The sequence below is a fragment of the Gadus morhua genome, chromosome 7 (genome assembly GCF_902167405.1).
Source record: "Gadus morhua chromosome 7, gadMor3.0, whole genome shotgun sequence".
NCBI lineage: Eukaryota > Metazoa > Chordata > Actinopteri > Gadiformes > Gadidae > Gadus > Gadus morhua.
Window position 1 is genome coordinate 28,662,196 of NC_044054.1, and position 5,309 is coordinate 28,667,504.

Below are 5,309 nucleotides of genomic sequence, written 5' to 3' on the forward strand. Positions count from 1 at the left end.
ACTTCGTCCATCACCTATTTTTGAAAGCAAAACACCAAGCTCATTGATTTAATGAGGCAGGGTTATTTGAAACAATTAATTAAATATGTGTGTGAGGTCAGTCCTCCTGAGTTTGCTTCCCATTTATGTCTAGTGTACACCCCTACTGTCCACAAGCACCCCCCCCCCTCCCCATATGGATTTAGAGAATTGTTGCCACGTCCCAGTGGTGGAGGTATCATAGATATGAAAGAGGGCATTAAATTATACTACAATGATCAATTAGGAGGCCGGAGCCCTAAAGGAAGTGATGCAATAGGTGACTGAGTCGAGAACAAGTAAGCTATACCTTGGGTCTTTTATGTATCAAAGGGGGTCTCAAAGGCCGCATACGCTTCAACCTGTGGCTCCAGCCCTACAGGAAATGACTCAGCAAGTGCTCCATCTCGTTGCACCTCACCCAGAGGCTCGCTTGCAAGATTCTGGCCTGAAGTTCTTCCGAGACCTACACCCTAGCCATCCAACATGCATATCTGAGAATCGGGCCTCTCTTCAATAATGACAAAAAGCACACCTTAAGCCACAAATGTACACCTCCGTCTTGAAACTAACCTCTGTCTTATGTACATTGACTGTACTGTTGGAGGTCAGGGGGCGGTCGATAGCAACCACCATAGCAACCATGACGGTCAAGTGACTGGATGCAGCCCCGGTGAAAAAAATAGAATACCACCCTACACACTCAGGAGATTAATGATATTTAAATTATTATGACCATGAAGTCTTTATTTGCATGGGTGTACATTTCGTTCTGTGTAGCATGGAAAAATCTGAGAAACACTCCCATTCAGAATGCATTGGTTTACATTTCGTTCTTTGGAGCACGGTTATTTTTATTTATTTATTCATAAATAAACACAAGGCCTCACATAGCTGTCTGATCAGTCATTTTGGATTCACTCTGTGACTACAATGGCGTACACATCCTCCCTAGTTGACGATCTGTCCTGTTCGGTTTGCTGTGACATCTTTTAAGACCCTGTTATCCTAACGTGTAGTCACAGTTTCTGCAAAGGCTGTCTACAGACATGGTGGACGCAAAACCAGGAACAGAACTGTCCACTTTGCAAGAGGAGATCTTCAAAGACCGAACCACCCAGGAACATCGCTCTGAAGAACCTGTTGGAGGCCTTTCAGCGGGAGAACGCGGATCTCTGCCCTCTGCACGGTGAGAAACTCAAGCTCTTCTGTCTCGATGACCTGGAGACGGCGTGTCTCATCTGTCGAGATTCGGAAAAACACGCCAACCACAGAATCCTTCCTGTGGACGAAGCTGCCCCGAGCCGCAGAGAAGAAATTCAGAAATTACTAAAACCCGAGAAGGAGTAGTTAAACGACTTTGTTGAGACCAAGAGAAAGTGTGAGGACATAGCAGCGCACATTGATGTCCAGACCGCGCACACCGAGAGACAGATTCAAAAGGAGTTTGAGAAGCTTCACCAGTTTCTCAAAGATGAAGAGAAGTCCAGGATCACTGCGCTGAGAGGCGAAAAGAAGTTGAAAGGTCAGAAGATGAAGAAGGAGATTGAGGAGCTGTCGAAGCAGATAGAAACCATTTCGCACACAGTCACTGAGACGGAGCAGCAGCTGGGGGCTGGAGACATTTCCTTCCTGAAGAAGTTCAAGGCTACAAGAGAGAAAGTAGCCCAGCCCCCACCCTCGCCAGCTCTACCCGAGGGAGCGCTGCTGGACGTGGCCAAACACCTGGGCAACCTGGCCTACGCAGCCTGGAAGAAGCTGGAGGAGAACGTCTCCTACTCTCCTGTGATCCTGGACCCCAACACCGCTGGCCCTGATCTCCACCTGTCTGAGGACCTGACCAGCGTGAGACGTGGAGCGAGACAGCAGCTCCCTGAGAACCCAGAGAGGCTGAAGTATGGCATGCTGGGATCTGAGTCACTGAGTCACTTACCTGTGAGGTAGAGGTGGAAGACAGCGCTCAGTGGGAGCTGGGTGTAAAAAAAATTCTTTGCCGCAGCAGCGTTGTTCATTATTGTAAGATAGGATTACATAACGGTAGATACAGATCAGAATCATCACATCAATATGGAGAACGGGTTGATCTCCCAGCGAAGCAGAAGTTACAGAGGATCAGAATGAAGTGGGGTCCGACCACTGAAATATCCTTCAGTGATCCTAAAACCAACCAGACAATCCACTCATGGAAGAAGACCATATCATTGGAGAAATCGAAGGTTTTACCATTCATCAATTCCACTGATACAGTTCCTTTGAAGGTTTCCCCAGGGAAGGAGCTGTAACAGTGGGTTCTGGAGTTAGGAACCATGTGAGTTTACCTGTACTGCTCTTTATTTCTGTGTTGTAAACCATATTCTGTATTGTCCTTGTTGATCCGTAAGCAATGGAAAAAAGAACAAGGATTTGAATAATGCAAATAATAATGTTAAGACATGCATGTTTTCTTGTCAGGTGGTCAGAGATTAATGTTGTGGTTTCCTAATTATGTAAGATCATGTTATAGTTTTAATTTGTAAAATTATGGATTATTACTAAATAAATTTAACAGGATTACGTATTGCGTGAATGTGGGACATAACCAAGTATTAGTATTAGTTTCTAAATCGATCAGGGTGATTGTTGGGGGAGCTTCACAGGTAATTGGAAGGCCTGATTGTCAGTTTGATTTTGAAATCAATAATGTTTCTTTTGGTATGTGAACAGGATTGAGAGATTATTTAAAAATAAATGGGGTCAAATGGTGTTTGCAAATGTGATCACGTACATCCTACAGTTACATACAGCGGCCACTAAGGGGCAGCAAAACATTTGTGATGAGGGCGTGTTGGTTCGGAGTCCTCTCCCCAGAGAGCTTAACTGACCTGGGACCTTTCTGACTTGGTTAAAGTAATATGCTCAGTTATGCATAGTCACCATAGACTACTTTTAAACGGCATTAATACATATATGCTAAAAGGCTACAACCCATCTCTTTCCAAAAAGTACAGTTGTGATCTTTGATCTAATCACCTTCCATAACTCCATTCGAGGAACTGCTTTAAAACATGATCTGATGAAGGATACGTTCCCTAGACATTAGCATACCGTTCTCTCTGAAGGCCCGAGAAGGAGCTCCAGTCTCGAGTCTGACTCGGCGCAAACAATTTTTCAAAAAGGTGAAGAAAAAATTTAATTTGCCTGTAGCTTTGATTTATTTTACTTTTCTACGCTTGACCGTTTCATTTCATAAAGGTAATATTAACTGTAGTGTTGTATCTTAGGCTGTGTTTCAATGCAGGTCCAAGCTGGCTTCGTCTTTACCTGTTGGCCGCTCTGGGGCGCTCTGTCTAAATTACTTATTGTTCCCACCATGATACGGTACGTCATCGTGCATCTCGCTAAAACAGGGTGCAGGTACTCTTAAGATAAGTTAAGATAATCCTTCATTATTCCCACAGTGGGGAAATTGGCAGGGTTACAGCAGCAAGGAGGATAGTGCAAATAACCGATAACAGTATTGCAAAATACAAAATACAATAAGAAAATACAAATACAAAATATAACCGCAAGCGGTGATTAACGGGGTATGAGCAAAATTAAGTCAAGAACACACTAATGGAAGATATATAAATATGACATAATTGTGAAGGAAAGATGTTGATGTTCCCCTTAATGCCATACTGTGCATCGGCTTTCAGGTGACTGGGCTGCAGAGCAATGACCGAATGTCATGTTCAGCATGTTCATAATTGTCTGATCGGGATTCGAACTCTCAAACTAAAGATCACCAGTACAAGGCATCATTCCATTAAGCCACTGCCAAACATTAAATGTAGCCTCATTCACATGGTCAAAATGTCTATTGATAAGCACACAACATCCAGAAAACTCCAAGCAAACATTTCTCAAGTGAATTAAGGGCTTTCTTAAAAGGAAATTCCTGAAAAATCTTTGAGATTCTGGGGAAATGAAATTTGTTGTCAAGACCACTAACGGGAGAAATATAAATATGACAGAGTTCATTATGAAGGTAAAATTGTTAACGAAGAAGTTCCCCTCAATGTGTCTTGGCAGTCAGATTCTTGGAAACTAATGAGCCGGAATGTTGATTGCCTGATGAAATTCAGGTGCTGTTTAATGTTGTGTATCTTAAATGAGTGGCAATGACAGAAGGTCATGTTCAGCTTGTTCATAATGCTCTATACAGGATTCAAACTCTCAACCTAAGGATCACCAGTACACGGCATTATCCCTTTGAGCCACTGACGTCCCTGTACTGCATCGTGCCCCATTCACATGGTGAAAATGTCGATTGATAACCACACAACATCAAGAAAACTCCAAGCACACATTTCACAAGAGAATTATGGGCTTTCTTAAAATAGTACAGATCTGAAAATTTGGCCCTGTTAATGATTTCCACCTAATGATAGCCGTATGGTAGTTATACAATAACAAAATGGTAACATAGGCAAAATAGGTTGAGACTGTGGACGTTTGGCTTTTCTATGAAATTGTGGGAAAAGTAAAAATTTTAGAGCAGAAGACCAGGGTGAAAATGATGCATCTGAGAGTCGCAAGAACTTTAAAGCGCCCCGTATTTAAAAGCATTGAATCGTAAAGGGTACAAGGAAAACCTTATTTTTTTGTTGTCCCTTTTCTGATTTGTTGCTTGTAGAGTCTCTGGTCTCTTCTCTACCGCTCCTCCGGTCTGCACGGCAGCAGGCCACACAGTGTTAATGCGTCTGCTCAATCACAAGTTCACACAGCAGCGTTGGATGACTTGGATTAATATGCTCAGTTCTGTATAGTCGTCTCAAAGTTAAAAGAAAATCATTCTGTGGTCCAGCTCCAAGGCACTGGTCTAATTTTAAATGGGTACACACAGGCTACCGTCTACTTACCACTTTATTCAGAAATTATCTGCGTTTTGTTGTGATCTTTTTTTTTTTATATAATGAAAAATAAAAATAATATAAGGCCTAATGCAAGATCTGCTGTCTGTTTGGTATAATTTGGAATAGTGTTTAAGCAGCCTTAAACCTTGAACCAAAAGGGGGCGTTGGTTTTCGCCAATACGCAGTTCCCCCTTTCTTTGAGACTTTATATGGCAACTTACCAAACATGACGAGGTTCAGATTGTTATATAGTCCATTTACGATGATGTTAATAAAGAAATATAATAATATTTTCTCAAATTATTATAAACAAATACATTTTAGAACTGAGGACATAGTGGCCATTTTCAGACTGTCGATCAGAGCCGCACTTTTCTGATAGTGAGGGAAACTGTCACAGTGATTCTCCGTCAC

At 42.3% G+C, this 5,309-nt stretch overlaps 1 pseudogene; it reads left to right on the top strand.

Annotated features, from left to right (window-relative positions):
- Nucleotides 1–845: 845 nt before the first annotated feature.
- LOC115546978 (tripartite motif-containing protein 35-like) lies at nucleotides 846–3,587 on the top strand (annotated as a pseudogene).
- The last annotated feature ends 1,722 nt before the right edge of the window (nucleotides 3,588–5,309 follow it).